The sequence below is a fragment of the Pomacea canaliculata genome, linkage group LG10 (genome assembly GCF_003073045.1).
Source record: "Pomacea canaliculata isolate SZHN2017 linkage group LG10, ASM307304v1, whole genome shotgun sequence".
Classification (NCBI taxonomy): domain Eukaryota; kingdom Metazoa; phylum Mollusca; class Gastropoda; order Architaenioglossa; family Ampullariidae; genus Pomacea; species Pomacea canaliculata.
The window spans coordinates 10,624,744-10,641,459 of NC_037599.1; positions in this window are offsets into that span (position 1 = coordinate 10,624,744).

A 16,716-nucleotide genomic window follows, 5' to 3' on the forward strand; every position below is an offset into this window, starting at 1 on the left:
CGTAAACACGGAGATGGTGGGGATGCTGACGTCACGGGGCTGTCACGTGGTCCACAATGTTTTCCCTTCATTGCTTCGTGAAGCTCGGAACGTGACGGCGTGCAACTGAGGATCATTGTTTCTCCAAACGCTGCGTTCTTCGTCTGCTCAGATGCTGCCGAGAATCTTGTCAATCGCTGTCTTAACGGATATGGTCTAAAATCTTGCCAGATATGCTCTGAAATCCTGGCAAACCCTCAAAGTCTTGTCAAACACCCCTAAATCTTGCCAAGCACTGCCTAAAAGTTTGAGAGACACCGCCTAAGGTCTGATGGAACACCGCCTAACATTTTATTGCACACTTGGCGAATATCTTGACAGACTCCGGCTAAAATTTTGTTGGCTGAAAGAAAGTCTTTGACAGACACCCCGTAAAATATTCTCAGACATTGCCTAATCTGTACTCAGATACAGTGTAAATATTGTTCGGCACCCCCTAAAATGCCTTGTTGAACGCCCGCTTGAGGTCTTGCCAGGCATCCCCTAGAATCTTGTCAGACTGCCTACAATTTTGTCAGAGGGCGGCTAAAGTCCTCTCAGGCGCCGGCAAAAGTCTCTTACACACCCACTAAAGTATTGTCAAACGCCGCCTCAAATTTTGCCAGACTCTCCCTAAAATCCTGGTGTACTTGTCTCCAGTCTGCGGTTTTAGTCTGGTCAATCAGTGACTGCAGAGATGGAAAGGAGGAAGGAAGGAACTAAACAGAGATGAAGAGAGAAAATAAAGTAAAAGAAAAGGCCGATTAAAGATAGGACAGATGAGACAAGGAGAAACACTAACGGAGAGAGAAATGTGAACAAAAGGTCGTCCTTAACCAGGCATTGACCAAGTTGGACAAAGTTGTGTGAGATGGTCACAGAAAGCCAGTGGGTTTGAGGCGAGGGTTAGGGACAATAAAAACTTCGTTGATCATCCTGAGTTTAGTCCCTATTGTTTGCCAATACATTTTCCAAAATAATGGAGCTTTAGGGCACTTCAGAGACTTGATGCTGGTGCACATTGCCCGGTTACGAATGACCTTATGACCTGCAAGAAAACTGCACAGAGAACAACGATACTAGTGGCAGACGACACCGAAGAAATATTCTTTCAGAGGAAACAATTTACAGCGGCAGATAACGACCGAATGATTTATTTTTCCAGCTTAACAGCTGTTGCCATACATACATACCATCGTTAGCCCGGCTTATGGACAGGAGAGTTAATATGAGGCCATTAGCCCCAGCATGCAGGTAACAGAAGCAAGACAAATTGCAGCTCTACCTCCTGTACAGGTACACTGCTGCATGCTGCATCGCCTCCCGTGACACTTAAATATTTGCTGCTGCTGCAGAGATGCTCACTTTGGGCACTTCATTTCTCTCTCTTTCTTGAAGTAAACTCAAGGGCAGAGTATAGGCCTTCACTACCCTCTCTACCCCGTTTACCCGCCAATATCAGGTATTTAACCCCTTTAGTGCCAGGATAATGGGACGAGGAGGGGAGGATGCTTCATCAATTTTGAACCAATAATAGGACATGTTTGTAATGCTGCTCTATCTGGAAGTGAACACACGTGTCGGTAGCCTCTTTCAATATATATATATTTATCATTATTACACCGGATATGTAATGTAAAGGTTTATATTAAAATATTTCAGAAATATTTCGAGTAGTATATAGGACGACAAAGCGGATCACTGCTCGATCAAAGGTGTCGGGAGACCCTCGGTGACCTCAAGAAATTCTTTTACTGCTCTCTCTCGCACAGAATGAGGAAGGGAGGGAGAGATGGTGGAGACGACTGTTAACCTCAGCAGTCAGTGAGTAAGGATCATGATGTGTATCAACCTCAGTCACCAGAATACCACACACTGCTGGGTCGCCAGTGCCCCTCGGTGCCCTCCACAAAGCAGACTGATGTAGGAGGCAGAGCTGCAGGCATCCGTCACCTTTGGTACGGTGTGTCACTCCCACATCGCGCTGGGTGAGGGTGGAGGGGGTCCCCCACCTGGCATCATCTCACTCAACCCTCCAACACAGTGTTCGGCTCCGTGTGTGTTTTGGGGTGGGATGGGATGGGGTCACTCATCAGTCTGTCACATGCAAGCAGACGACACGTGACATCACCTTATCATCGGCGGAGGATGGAGGTGAGAGGTGGCGCTGTGTTGTCAGGCTATTCACGTCTACTCTGTAGACGCTGCGACCTGTTCATTTCCAGACAGGAAGTCAACGGGACGGAAGTACTGAATCAAATTAAGACTTGTTCGTATTTGCTGTCTGCAGCAGCAGAAGGAGTACACACACCGAAACTAATGGATAGACCCTCGCTGGCTCTGCTTGAACTCCACTAGCCGCCATATTGCAACAGCTGAGGAGACTGTATTTTCGTATTTTTGTACAGTAGAAGTTGAATACTTTTTATTTTCTTGGTCTGTTTTCATTCTTGCCTTCTGATGATTGTTATTTCTTGTGTTAGTTTTATAATCAAAGAGTACTTATACAAAGCATCTCCTGGATGGATTGCGCTTTACAAAAGAGTACAGCACATGATGGGAAAATAAAAATTTGATAGTTATGTGGGGTGAGAGGATAATTAATGCCCTGATTTGTCTATTTGTGTTGCGTTTGCACATTTCATGATTTCAGAGTTGTGCTGTAGAACTGCACGCCACATTGCCAGACAAATAAATGACAGTTACCACATCAAAACCAGACAAGCAGTCACCACACCCGCATCAAATTCAGTCTCCAAACAGTACATTCCACAGATTAAGTAAGATTTACACGGCAGGGTGAAGCAGCCATATCACACACACACACAAGAAGTCCGAAGATCAAAAAGAACCAAAACCCGTTGATCTGCGTCCATATTGACATTTACCGGTCAAACAAAATGGAAGCCACAGAGTTGTTCGTGAGGCACCACATCCAGACGTCTAGGGGCAGACAGGACATAAAAAGTACTGATGGACCAAGTCCAGGGAAGGAGTTGCCAAGAGACAAACCCACAGACAGCAGCTTCCTAAAGCCAGTTGTGAGAAGGCTAGATGACTTTGTGAGTAGTAAGATGGCCGCGTGGTGGCATCAGCAACTTCCATTACAAGTGTATACATTTAAAGGGCCTGCAAAAATGGATCCTTGCTCGAGACACATGCCATCCTTCACATTCTTTTTCTATGTTCGGGAAAGTTCTTACTATGACCACCATGTAAAAGTTTGTCTTACTGACTTGGCAACCGCTCTAAGCTTGCATTTTCGAGACAACCATGACTTACTTCTATTGTCCAAACCGGAATGGACCGGCAAAATATTGTGTACAGATATCACTCAAAAGAATCAAAAAGTATGTTCCTACATCACAGCTACGACAGCGACTACCGAGATGTAGTTTGTAGCCAGTACTCCGAGATGAACCAGTTTACAAAAATACTTAACGTTCGTTCTTTCAAATCCCTCGTGACATTTAAGAAGCTTGAACACGAGAAACCCGTTTTTTTAAATGGTGGGCATTACTATACATAAGAGAAAAAAAGATGGAGACAAGAGCTTATTTGTCTGTGCTTCTGTCTGTCCGTCCACCCATCGATCGTGTAGCTGGGAGTTGAGGCCGGCCATGTAAATCGTGGGCTAGCTCTTAGTCACTGCTTGCATTTCGCTTTTTTTCTGATGTTTTGCAATCTCCTTTTCTTCCGCCTCCTCAACCTGCTGGCTACTCGGCGTAAGCACACGGCCAGTTATCGGGGTAGAAAATTACATCTAAACATGCAAGTCCACAACACCAGAGGGGGTAGCTGCCCGGCGACTTGGAGGGAAAGAGGGAGGAAGGAGGTTGATTACCCGAGTCAGGCTTCAGTGCGTGTCTGTGGGGTGCTCTTCCTTCTTCCTTCCTTACCTACCCACTCCCCACCTACCCCAGTTTTTTTCACTGTCCAGAGGGAATGACATCGCTGACCGAAGACCCTGTTTCTCCCTCCTTCACTAATTAGAGTGAGTTTTGATATTTTTTACAGGAAGTACCTCAAGGATAATAACAATGCAAGCTTTTTTCAATCAATCCGTTCATTAAAGGATGCTGCTTCCTCAATTCTGAACAAACACTTCTATTCTGCTCTTTCATCTGTTTGCTGATTTAGTGTATACTCCAAGCCATAGCATTGACTAGCGTCTTTAATGACATTAAAGGTTAGTAGTTAGAAGAGAACAGAGAATATTGAGATTATGCTATCTCTCCAAAACCAAGCTCAATGCGCTTTACATACAATAACATGGATAGACATATAACACAGCGAAGAAAGCACACACATACACACACAAACATATATGAAGTAAGCAGGAGTACTCGAAGAAAACCACCAACAGTCAGCTTTTTAAACAGGCCGTATCGAGAGATGTGTATCAGAGCCGAGATTCGAACCCACGTCACCCGATTCTCACTGTCGATGGTGACAGGGATAGTGAGTGTACGGTCCAGACAGAGAGAGAGAGACAGCATGAAAAAGGCAGAAACGAAATCCGAGAATGCTTGAAGAGACAGAAATGACAGAAAACAATTCATTCTTCATAAGAAGTCAGCAAATAGAGAATCTATTGTTTTGAAAACTTACACACACACACACATGAACACACACACACACGAACACACACACACGGATGAGCGCACCCAATAACAGTTAGCAAAACGAAGGTATCCCAGTGATGGTCGTTGTAAATCACGATGGTAGACAGGAAGAAAACTGAAACCGACTCAAGGATAATACAAATACGATGTCTGGCATCCTGAGTTACACAGTTCAAAAGATTCGTTAATGTCAGCAAAATACAAAATGTCACTTCGATTTCTTATCCTGGTCTTTGGAGTACATCCTGGAAATACAGTAGACTAGTTAAGGTAATAACGGAGAAGGAAAGTATCTCATTCCGCTTTTTTTTTTTTTTTTTTTTGTTCAATTTTTTCTCTCAGGAAGAAATCAAATATTTCAACGATTTCGAGACAGATAAGCGATTCCTTATTTTTTTCCCGTCTTTTGCGTGTGTAGTGGGGTAGGAGGTAGTGTTTTGTTTGTTTGTTTGTTTGTTTGTTTGTTTGTTTGTTTGTTTGTTTGTTTGTTTGTTGGTTGGTTGGTTGGTTTGTTGGTTTGTTTTGCAAGTTTGCTGTCATGCAGCTGGCCCTTTCACATGTTTGTGTGGTTTGGTAAACTATGCATCTTGTTTCAAAACGGAAGTACGGGTCTGTCATCCACAGCATTTATCATCAGGCTTATCTGAATTAGGTTGAAGTTTGTGTTGTTCACCACGTAGAACAGCTTCTGTAGGTTCTTGAAAGAATGAAGTAAACAAAATGCAGAGATGTATGCTTATCTTACTTTTAAGTCCGAATTTTAACGGAAAGGAGAAGTTTGGGGAAAGAGAGAGAAAACACTCTTACACTCGATATCTTTAATATCATTAACATCATCATTACGATTTGGGAGATATTTAAGCATGGATTATGCACAGAATTATGTTCAAGATGACTGTCATGCTTATATGTGTGCAAACAGGAACAGAACAGACAAGATGTAGACTCGTAAGGTTCTGTCGGATCTCAGGTTTGGGAGTCGACCTCACAAATGGCCCCTCGGTGGGGTGTGGGGTGTGGGTGTGGGGTATGGGTGTAGGGTGTGGGTGGCACACAGGGACTTGGCAAACCAATTGTGGGCCGGCGAGCCACTCAATGTCATAGATGTGTACTGCGATCTGCTGATTGGACACGACAGGAGCTGCATCAAATGGCACCAAACCATGCATTGCCGATGTCCCCACGGAGGGCCTCGTGGCGAGCTGGAGGGTGTTGTGGACGAACTCTAGACCTCGGCCCTGGCGAGCTCGACTTCGTATGTGGCGATCTCTCAAGATGCATTAGAGTGCTTGCAGGTCTCCTAACGCAATCATATATTCCAGCTCTTAAATTATAGGATATCCCTCCGCTTGTAAAATTAAAAAAAAATTACGCTAGGGGAGGAGGTTACGAACATTTCTGAGAACCCGATGACTGATGCAAATATGCGCGTACATGTGTGTGTGTGCCTGTGTGTGTGTTCCAAGATAATCACTATCACACGGAGAAGTAGCCCTGTAGACTTGACTACGCCGTGCGTTAGCCAGCAACAACCTTTGACCTCAGCATCACCCTCTTGGAAACCTGCATTGATCTCTGCAGTGAGTACTGACCACGTGATCAGAGTGACACAATACAGCTTTCATCACATGATGCTTTGTAGTCAAAATTGCTCCTTTCTCCTGATTCTTTCTTCTTTGCGGGACAAACTCCGAGATGCAGCTCAGAAAATTAATCAAAATCCAAGAGGTGTGGAAGTTCCTTGCGCAGAAACACAGGTGCAGCTGAAGGGGGACCTCGGGGAAAATAAGTTTTGGACGCCTCAGTTATAAATGATCATGACGATCTCTCTCGCTCTAAAATACACATACAGAGAAAGAGAGAGGGAGGGTGCAAACATATCCTATTATGCTGCTCCTACATTCCGAACTCGCCACATCACTTTTGTATCCACCCTTCTGCCACGGGAGATGAAAATCTCCGAGTTCCACCCTTCTTCGTTCCTTCATTCCATCCAATGCTAAACGTTGTATACAGAAAACACGTGCGCCAACGGAACGGAACTCCCGCCCAGTGGAATAGCCTGCACGTGCGTCTCGTTACGGCAGCGCGCGCGCAACGTAAGCGAATGCATCATGGGTAGACAGGGGTCATACAATTTGTTCCACAGCCAGCTCTTCTCTCACATCAAAGTTCCCGAAGTAGTTTGATGGATCAACACTGCAGGTTCATCAGGCGGTTGGTCGTGTGGGTGGTGATGGTGGGAAGAAAAAAAAAAACACGCAGCAAAGTTCAGCGAGTAGTCTAGGTCAGGAGGTCAGAGGCCCGTGAGATGGGTTTCTATGGGGGTCTTGGTTAAACGAGGTCAGAGGTCACAGAGAATGATCATGTCCATCAAGTGCCAATGACAAATCAAATCAAATCTAGTCCTGCCACGTATGTCATCCGTCAAAAAAACTAAAGTCATTTTTAAAAAGAAAAAAAAAAAAAAGAAGGTATATTTGTGTCGAGGGGAAGAGGGCTTGAGGTAAAGAGGAGTTCCCCGAAGATAACGAAGTTTCCAGACGAGAAAACTCTCGCGCATACCACTCATACACTTGGGGAAAGTACAAGACCTTGCCTCTCTCGCAACTGTGAGAGCGTGACCTGTGTTCACGTGCATCTTCCCTCCAAGGCGATCTCCTTAGGGGGTGTCGCCTACGCTATGTACTCACGCCTTTTGGTTGTTTTTATTTACGTCGCCCAGGAAACCAATATTTAGCGTACTCTGAGCTCCACTGCGGGTACTCGGATGATCACGCAGGGCTCGGAAAGGAGGGAGGGTTGTGGAGGAGTCTCGTAAGGTAGGGTGACAAGACTCAGAGAATCGTGTAATAACGCAGGTGATCTTGCACCGCCAAAGAGGGAAGATGATACAATAAGAATTTTTTAAAAATTATTTAGCGCATGCGCATTGCAAACTCATCAGCGGAAGCAAGGCAGTTAGTCTTTCGGTGACCTTTACTGAGACAAACAAGCGTAAAGAGATGGGTGGAAAAATTACTTGTGCGATAAACTGTCGCAATGGTTTATTTTTATTTATTTACAAAAAAGGTAAAAGAAAAGTATTATCTGCTTTCCCGATGAAAGATGCTCAAAAACTCAAAAGACAATTATTGTGGTCACAAGAGGCACGAAGAGAGAACTTGAAAAGCAAACTCAAAAAAACTGTGGTCGACATTTGGAGTCAGGATTCCAGATAAATCAGGGAGACCCCAGAGATGCATGGTGGGTATGAAAGTCAGTGAAAACATACAAGAGTCACCGCGAGGAACAAAACAACCGCTTACAGTCTGACATCCAACATCTTTACCAAGCTCCGAGTAAAGTAGTCTGAAAGATGAGTGTTGCAGCATCAGCCATTGATTCCGAAATAACAGTTGGCGGAGAGAGAGCCGTACAAGTGTGAAAACGAGAACAGTTGCAAGATTACATTTATAAATATCCACATAGCTGTCGAGCAACAAATATTTATGACAGGAATTTATGACAGAGAAATTGGAAAAGTGATGCTTTGTCTGTTGCTTTGAAAATTTCGCAGTGGTATGTTTCTAAATCAAAACAAAACAAAGAAAATACTTTTATTACAATTTTATTACCAACCCTCCACCTTATAACATAGACACATTCAAAAGAAAGAAGGGAAATATTTTTCTAGTCTGTTGGTATATTGTTTAAGCATCTAAAATATATTGTAAAGCGCAAAGAAGTCATTATTGTTGATCTGAGCTGGCTATTTATAAAATTACAATTATTATTATTAGTTTATGATTGTGTTGATTAATAATATGATGTTCATGTGTACGCTACTGTACATCTACAGTTCAAGTGAGTGTAAGAGGATTTATTCTCTCCATCCTCCTGTCCACTTGCCCTCACTCGGGGAGAGAACTGTTGATAGTAGCAGAAGACAGATGTTCTCTCCGCCAGCGCTCAAAGGTGGAAGAGCGAAACACAGGCAGGCCGTGCCCGACTCTTTCATTCTGTCCTGCTTTGCTTTCATCTGTTTTGTTTTGTTTCTGCCACCCTCTGAAAGTATTAAAAGAGCAGACAACTGTGAAAGAGACTTTGTCAGATTAAGAATTTCTCTTTGATTCAAATCGCTCTTTATACAGTGAAGGTAAGATTGTGTGGCTCGTATAAAACTCTTACAGTGAAATAGCTATTAGCCACTCACGCACGCTTGACCCCTGTTTCCGGTTTGCGCACGGCACTAAGACAACTGCTGAATGTTGATTGGATGTTGCCATAGGACACCGGTTTAAACGAAACACCGAAATACGCGGACGGACCCCACTTTGAGAATCTATAGTACATCAAAAGAGGACATAAGCATCATCAGTTAAATTGTTGAATGTTGTTTGTTGTTCAGTAGACTGTATGCTGTCACCTTCAGGTAAGCATACTTACTATCTCATTCAAGTTGTGAGTGAGTAATCCAACCTTCCCACCTTTCATCAGGTGGTTATTCATGTCATCTGTTCTTCAAGACTCAGCAATTTCTCACCAGGGGTCACCACATGGCAGCACCGTCTGTTCTTTTCGTAAACCGTCTTGCTCTGGTGGCCAGCGGCATGCAGAGTGTGTCGACACCCGCGCACACAGCCACCAGGGAGCTGTGCAGCATTGTTACAGCAGCCATCGCACCCTCACCTTTAGCCGCTGAAGTAAAGCAGGCCACCGTGTGCCGACCAGGTGTTGAGCTGCACTCTGACGCCAGGCCAACGGAGGGTCGCACCCGCTCAGAGCCTTGAATGAGAGAGAAGCCGGCGTCGGTACAGAGGGTGGGGAGGGCTGTGGAGTGGGTGGAGCAGGAGGAGTGAGGGAGGAAGATCAGCTGAACGCTTAGCAGCGGAGGTTTGGGGGGTTGAAAGTGGGGGCTACCCAACCCCCGCAACGGTAACTCCCTACTGCAGCTTGACATTTCGCGCGCTGGCGAGTCGGGAGGCATCAAAGGCATGCCGAGGTACTACACCAACCCTCCCTGCTTCCACTCCCTCCACTTGCCTCCCCTCTCCAGGGCCCGGCAGCCATTTTCTCCGCTTCTGGCACAACTGTTGGGGGTATTTGGGGAGAGTGTGCGCATGTCCACGGCACCCAAACATCGGCACCGCGGTGTAGAAGCTCTTTACCTCCCCGACCTTTGACCCTCACAGCGAGGCTGCACACATCGATCGTACCAATGACCCTCTCTTGCAGGTGCACATCGTTTGGTAGGTATCCAAAGTCCATGTCCGACAAACCTTTATCATTCATCTGTTTTCTTTCTTCAGCCGTCGACACCTGAAGTACTAAGCAGGACACCCATCATCTATCACACTCCTCCCGTAATCCACGAGATATTCGTTCTCCATCATTCTATTTCAGTATCCGGAATCAACATAGTAAGGAAGTGGTGAGTGGATAAGGGACGTAAGCAGAGAAGACAGTTGATGTCCTTCCCTTCCTCAAAGATTAACGAAATGAGCATTGAGTTTTCTCATCTTCGAGAACCAATGCACTGACTCCTGGATGACTAGGAGGACTCTACTTTCTCCCCTTGTCTGAGGTCAGCTTGACTGCTGCATCTTCATCCGCCCTGTGCAGCTGCACGTGCCGCCAGCAGGATACCCTTCAACTGCAAAGAGGAATACCAATCTACCCGTCCACCTGTATGGAGTTTCGTTAGTCTTCTTTATTTTCTATTTTTGAAATAAATTTCTACTAATCTTTTTTTAATGACGATCGGCTTTCCCTCCCTCTCTCTCTCTCACACACACACATTCAGTGAGTATTCTGCGACTTTTTTCTCCTCACTTGTATTTTTTCAATCCCAAGAGTAGATGACATCATCGCTAAAATGTCGAAGACCCTCCAGACAAAAGTTTTTGTTTTAATTCTAAAGTGTTTATGGACGAGCAAAAGCACGAATTAGCAGCAAATCATAAGGTCCAGCTTGCAGCCCCAAAGATCACAGTGGTTTTGTTGATCTCCCATTTTCTTTGTCAATTGTATTATTTCACAGCCAGCCTGTGGAAAGATTTCCTTCACTCAGGGGAACATGAACGTAAATTTAATATTCCCAAATGTTTACTTCGTCTGTCCAAGATAATTTTCTAAGTGGAAAGTTTGAAAAAATAAAGTTCATTTGCTGAAGTTAAGGACCTACATATTAAGTTCAATAAAACGAATGCTTAGCCGGTTGAAAAAAATAATGGTTTCTCGTCCAAGGTTGCTACTCTTTTAAGTTTATTGGAGTTGATTTTTGGAGTTTATTTGCTAAAGTGCAGCGAATTGCGCAAAAAGAAAATAAAAGAAGAGGTCTCTGTGAGGGCAAAAATCAACATCGATTAGATGTTATGGTAACACTGATCTAGAGGGACACTTAGTCCCAACATTCCTGCAAAGTTTTTGAAGTTTAAACAGTATAAATAAAAGAGACAATGTCGCATACACGCGCGCACACACACACAGAGTTAACATCGATGGGAAAGGAAGCTTGGTCCCAGCATTCTTCCAAAGTTGTTGAAGTTTACATGGAGTAAATATAGAATGAGAAATATAGCATAAGCATGCATGGACAGGTACAAATACCCCGTCCTTTACCCCTCCCCCAAGTCATCGTTTGTTTTAATCACGTGATGTCTGTTTGGAGGGGAAGAGGTTGGACAGGGACACGCAGCACAACCAGGACATACCAACCACTAGTCTGCAGATTGCTCCTAGAGGGCCACCCGAGTGAGAAGTGTGGCAGCAGGTGCTTCTGGAAGCGGTACAACGGCTAACAAGCGAGAACGAGGTTTTACAATCCACGGTTTTCACTTCGTGGGGTCGTTATCCCGAAGGACTCGTCTGAGTGTTCCCAAATTCCACTCCTCTGCTCCCTCTCCAGTCACGTGATTCAATCTTGTTTAGTGCCTCTTTGGAAAGTACACTTGCACCCGACCTCTCGTTACATTTAAAAACAGCGAAAAGCCTTTCACAAGAAAATCCAGAAAATCATCATAACTCTTCACCATGTTCTTGACACATCACAATCATGTTGTCATTGTCGGGAAAGGAGAAAAACTACAATAAACTAGAGAAACAAATTTTGTGTTCTTTGTCTAGGATGAACACTGATTACATAAAATAAATATTATTTCATTCAGTCAATTTAACTTGAAAGTAAGTACAGTAAGACAGTAAAGATCAGCAGCATGGAAAGTAAAACACAGTCCACAGTGTTGACATAGTCAAGTAGTACTTATATCATACAGATGGTCAATGAGTATTTCAAGTCGTCAAACAACAGTAAAAGCGTCAAGCAATATCAATGGAGTCAATCAGTATTTATTCACTCCTATTGTCTCCACGATCTAACTCATGTAAAATAAAAATTATCTTTACAGCTCACAAGATTCCTCAAACCCCAAAAACCATCTTCGAGGTCAAGCAAGTATCTGAGGTCAAGAAGAATCTACGGTCAAACAAAATGACATTTGCACTGGCAAGGGAGGTTGTCTCAGCCTCAGTCAGCACGTGCACGCAAGCGACCTCACCCGAGGCTGTGACGTTTATGCGCGGGGAAGACACGTGGCTGATAAACTGCGCGCAATAAAGGTCGTTAGAGGCGGATGCCCGCATGCCGCACTCGCAACTGTCCTCATCAAACACAGGTTGCATCAGAGGATGGAGGCTCTCCGCTCTTGCTATCGACATTCGATGTTAGCAGTTAAAAACCCAGACGTCACTTTTAATGAAAGTACACCGTGTAGCTCGTCGCTGCGGCTAAATGGGGAAACGTCACCCCAATAAATGAACGACGGGAGGTTTGGGGAGGACGAACGAGACAAAAGGACGGACATGGGGATATTGAGTTCGAGGAGACTGATTATTCGTTCTGGTTTTATTAATTTATTTACATTATTTCACTTTAAGGACAGCCAGCTAGTGACAGAACCTGCAGAGAAGTGTCAGGGGGAGTAATCATTGACTGATGTGCACTGGAGGAAAGGTCACCGGTTCGATACTCACCAGGACATGTCAGCGGGAGTTTGTTTCTCTTTGCCGACCTAACGCACGGACACTATTTAAGAGAGTAAAAAGAAAATAAAAAGATTAGTCTGTGTCGTCTACATGCCCTTGACACAGTGGACCACTTACATTTCACTGTCATTATGACCTCGAGATTTTGCCTGTTGGAAAAAAACCTGGTTAATAATACAGGTTAGAATTCGATGCCAATGCCTTTCACCTCCACCCCAACCTCTAAAAGCCATTATCTATATCATCATTTTCCTCCCTCTGAGCTGTTATCATGCTCCAAGCAGAGCCAGGAACAACATGTGTCTTAAGTTTCAGGTCATAACAACTTTTCCATAGAAAAAAATGGCGATGTTTCTGGGCGAAGTCATTATTCATTTCTGGTTATCTCGGGAAGGATTGGATTGGAGTGGGGTGAATCTTCAATTACGCTACACCACTCTTAATCTTCTTTCTAAAGCTCTTCCCAGCTTGCACCTCACCCTGCTCGAGACCCCCGAGACACACACACACGCGCCGTCCTCCCAGTCTTGACGTAACATCTGTCGCACACCTTCCTCCCTCCCCGCACACAGCCTATCTACCTCAGCCCTCTCCTCGCCTCTCGGTCATGTCTGTCTTCGTCCCCGCACCTCAGCTCTTTGTTTGCCCAATGTGTTTTCAGTCACACTTCATTCTGACGGATCCTTCATCGGTCGAGGTGTGCTTTCCTCGTTTAGGATTGAACCCATCCTCCCAACCCACCTTGAGGGCTCTTGCCAAGATGTCTTCCTCCTCATCCCGCCGACTATTTCTGCTTTCGGGATCAGGAGGACGCGACCTGTCTGCGGTCACACAGTCGTCTGACGAAGGTCTGAGGACAAGACTTGAACCCCTGTAAAGTAGTGTATGTGCCGGCAGAAGAACAAAAAAAACAAAAAAACAAAACAAAACAAAACAAAACAAAAACAAAAACAAAACAACAAAACAACAAAAAGAACAAAAACAGGAAAAAAACCACAACGACGAACAAAAAAGATGACCAAGAATAAGAACAAAAAACCAAAACCAGAAGTGGAAGAAAATGGAGGAGAAGGAAGACGAGAGATGAAGGAGAAAACGAAGATAGAGTCGCTTCCTATTTGGGGCGTTGTCAGAGAAATCGCATCAGGTGCACAGAAGGTAACACTTTTTTTTTTCCTCAAGGAGAAAGCGAGATGTTGTTTAACACTCCGATGGAAATATGCTGCAAACACCACTTGAAACCCAAGTGCCGTGCGCCTGCTAATCTAATAGCGAGCAGGCAACCACAGCAACAAGATTTCCAAAGGCTTTCAAGCAGCTTCCAGAACTGTTCCAATTATTTTATCTCATGTTTTTCGTTTTATAATTTTTATTCAATTTGTTTTGTTTGCTTCTTTGTATGTGTGTGTGGGTTGTTTTGTTTGTTTCCCTTTTTGTTCCATCCAAAGATACTTTCATTCTTTAACAACCAGCCATTGTTGCTTTGAAAATTTCTGGACGTTGACCATTGGATGCTGTCTGTCCAGGCAAAACAGCGAAGCAAAGAATGTTGCGAACGATCACGTGATCCACTGACTGATATCGGTCTCGAAGCTGGGATTATTTGCACGCCAACTTGAAAAAGATGATGGAAAGATGAACTCGCATGAAACGCGACAGCCTGTACCGGCAAAATGAACAACCGGCGATGAGTTGGCCAGAAGATCGTGGTACGGCCATCATCTTGTTGTCCATCGTCTGGCAGGCTCCCCAAAAATGATCTCACAACAACACCTCCCATCCACATGAAAGAAAAATCTTCTGTTGTAACGATTACCAAAAATGGATTGGCCACTTTCTACCCACCCTCAAGACACGATAACCGAGATCCATTTTTGCAGGCAAGTCTGGTTTGGCCACGACAACAAATGCAATGCTCGAAGACCGTCCTTCAGGAACCAACGATGAAGTCGAACGAAGAAGAACTGGATGGAGAACTTTATAAAATGACAGACCTCCCCATGCAATCAGACCTGCTCGATGGCGTTCAAGAAAGGTCAATGTCAGCTGCTGCATTTGTTAAGGGACTCCGGAGGTCAAGGGATTTAAAATTGACCAAGAGTTTACCAGGATAAACCCACACTTCCCCCCTCAAGAACGTTGTTTGCATTCCTCCTTACGCAAAAATCATTAATGATGAAATACAGTGATACCTCGGTTCTCAAACATAATTCGTTCCGGGAGGACGGTCGAGAACCGAATTGTTCGAGAACCGAAGCAATGAAACCCAAAGGAAATAATGGAAACTGGATTAATTCGTTCCAAGCCCCAGAAAATGTCTATTTACTGGCCTAATTTGCATATAATATGTAGAAAAACATGAGTCTCAACAAGAAATAAGAAATAAAAGTGTATTTATTAAAACAAAAACAAAACAAAAAAAAAACAAAAATGTACTGTACAGTACAGTAAATTGTGTTTCATTTACTGTACCTGTACCAAACTTTATGGCAGGAGGGAATGAATGTGGAGGGAGGAGGGAAGGGGGATGGTTATTGTCACTGATGACGCAAGCAAGGCGCGCTGGGCCCAATGAACGCCATTCGGCTCAACTCGGCTCATCTCGGACGTTCGGATGTTCGAGTTCCAAATATTTGTTCGAATTCCAAGACAAAATTTTCTCGAATTTCCTGGTCGAATACCGATTTGGTCGAAAGTCAAGGCGTTCGAGAACCGAGGTATCACTGTACTGTTTATCTCAGCGCTTTACCGCTAGAAAATTATGTCTAATAGTACTATAGTACTATAGAAAATAATAGGGTATGAGTACTAGAAGCCATCTCACCCAGTTTAGTCCCTGAGCCCTAGTCTTCGCGAGGTGAGCATGCCAGCGTGCGTGTGTGCGTGCGTGCGTGTGTGTGTGTGTGTGGTTAGATAAATTAACTTAGATAAAATAATTCCAGGTTTTTTTTCAAAAGAAACCAGACTTGCACCCGACACTGTCTGGGGCGGCTGACCTTTTCATCAGATCTAACGAGGGCAAGGTGCTCTGCTGCAATAAACGCATTTATGGTAGTGAACTTCCGGTCGGTGTGCGAAAGGCAGCCAGCAATGGTGCTGCTACTGCACTCTCCGCCAAGTGGCACCAGTGCTCCGTATCTCTGTGAAATAAGACATTCTGACGCAGGGGAGTGTCGCGTCTGCATTTTATGTTTGTAGTTATAACCTCCTGAGACCGTTAAACGTTTTGATCGTAAACACTTAGTGTGTGCGTTAGCACTCCCTCTAACCCCCTACGCATCATCATCATCATCATCATCATCATCATCATCATCATTAGCATCAGCATCAGCATCAGCAGCAGCAGCATCATCAGCAGCATGATCAGCAGCAGCAGCACTTGTACGAGCAGAGGTTAGAATACGTCCACCAAGACTCCCTGTGGTTGAATAATACGTTTAGATGCTTTGTATGAATCTCGTGATTTCTCACCCAATCCCGGTGAATTATCAGTTACAAGCGAGAGTTATCAGTCACTTCGGTCTACTGCCACTTCTATCTCCGCTGTTACAGAAGTCAGTTATCGTAGCTCCTAGAGACCGACCAGTCTCCGACTTTATCTACTTGCAAGTGAAAGATCAAAAGTTGTACAAGTGTGACGCAGTAGGTCGTAGGAGGGGGGGGGGATTTGGTGTTTTACGCCGTGTCAGCAACTGAGGCTATATTACGGCAAGCAGCCAGCCCTGTAAACAAAAGGTCGTAGGACAATTGTGGATACTGTATAATGTATGCATATGAAATGGATTTATAAATGGCTGAATAGCAGGATGAAAGTGGTACACAGACGGACAGACAGACAGACACTTGGACAGACACGTGACCTCACGCAATTTTCTCCACCTTTTTTTCTCCACTTGTATAAGTTGTCCGCCTTGATTACCAGGCATCGAACGGCAGTGGGGGGATTTCGTTGGCTGTGCATGGCCCGGTATCAATAACACCTCCCTATCCTCCCAAACCCCTCCCTCTCCTCTCAAACACACACAGAGTATAACAAACCATTAACCGG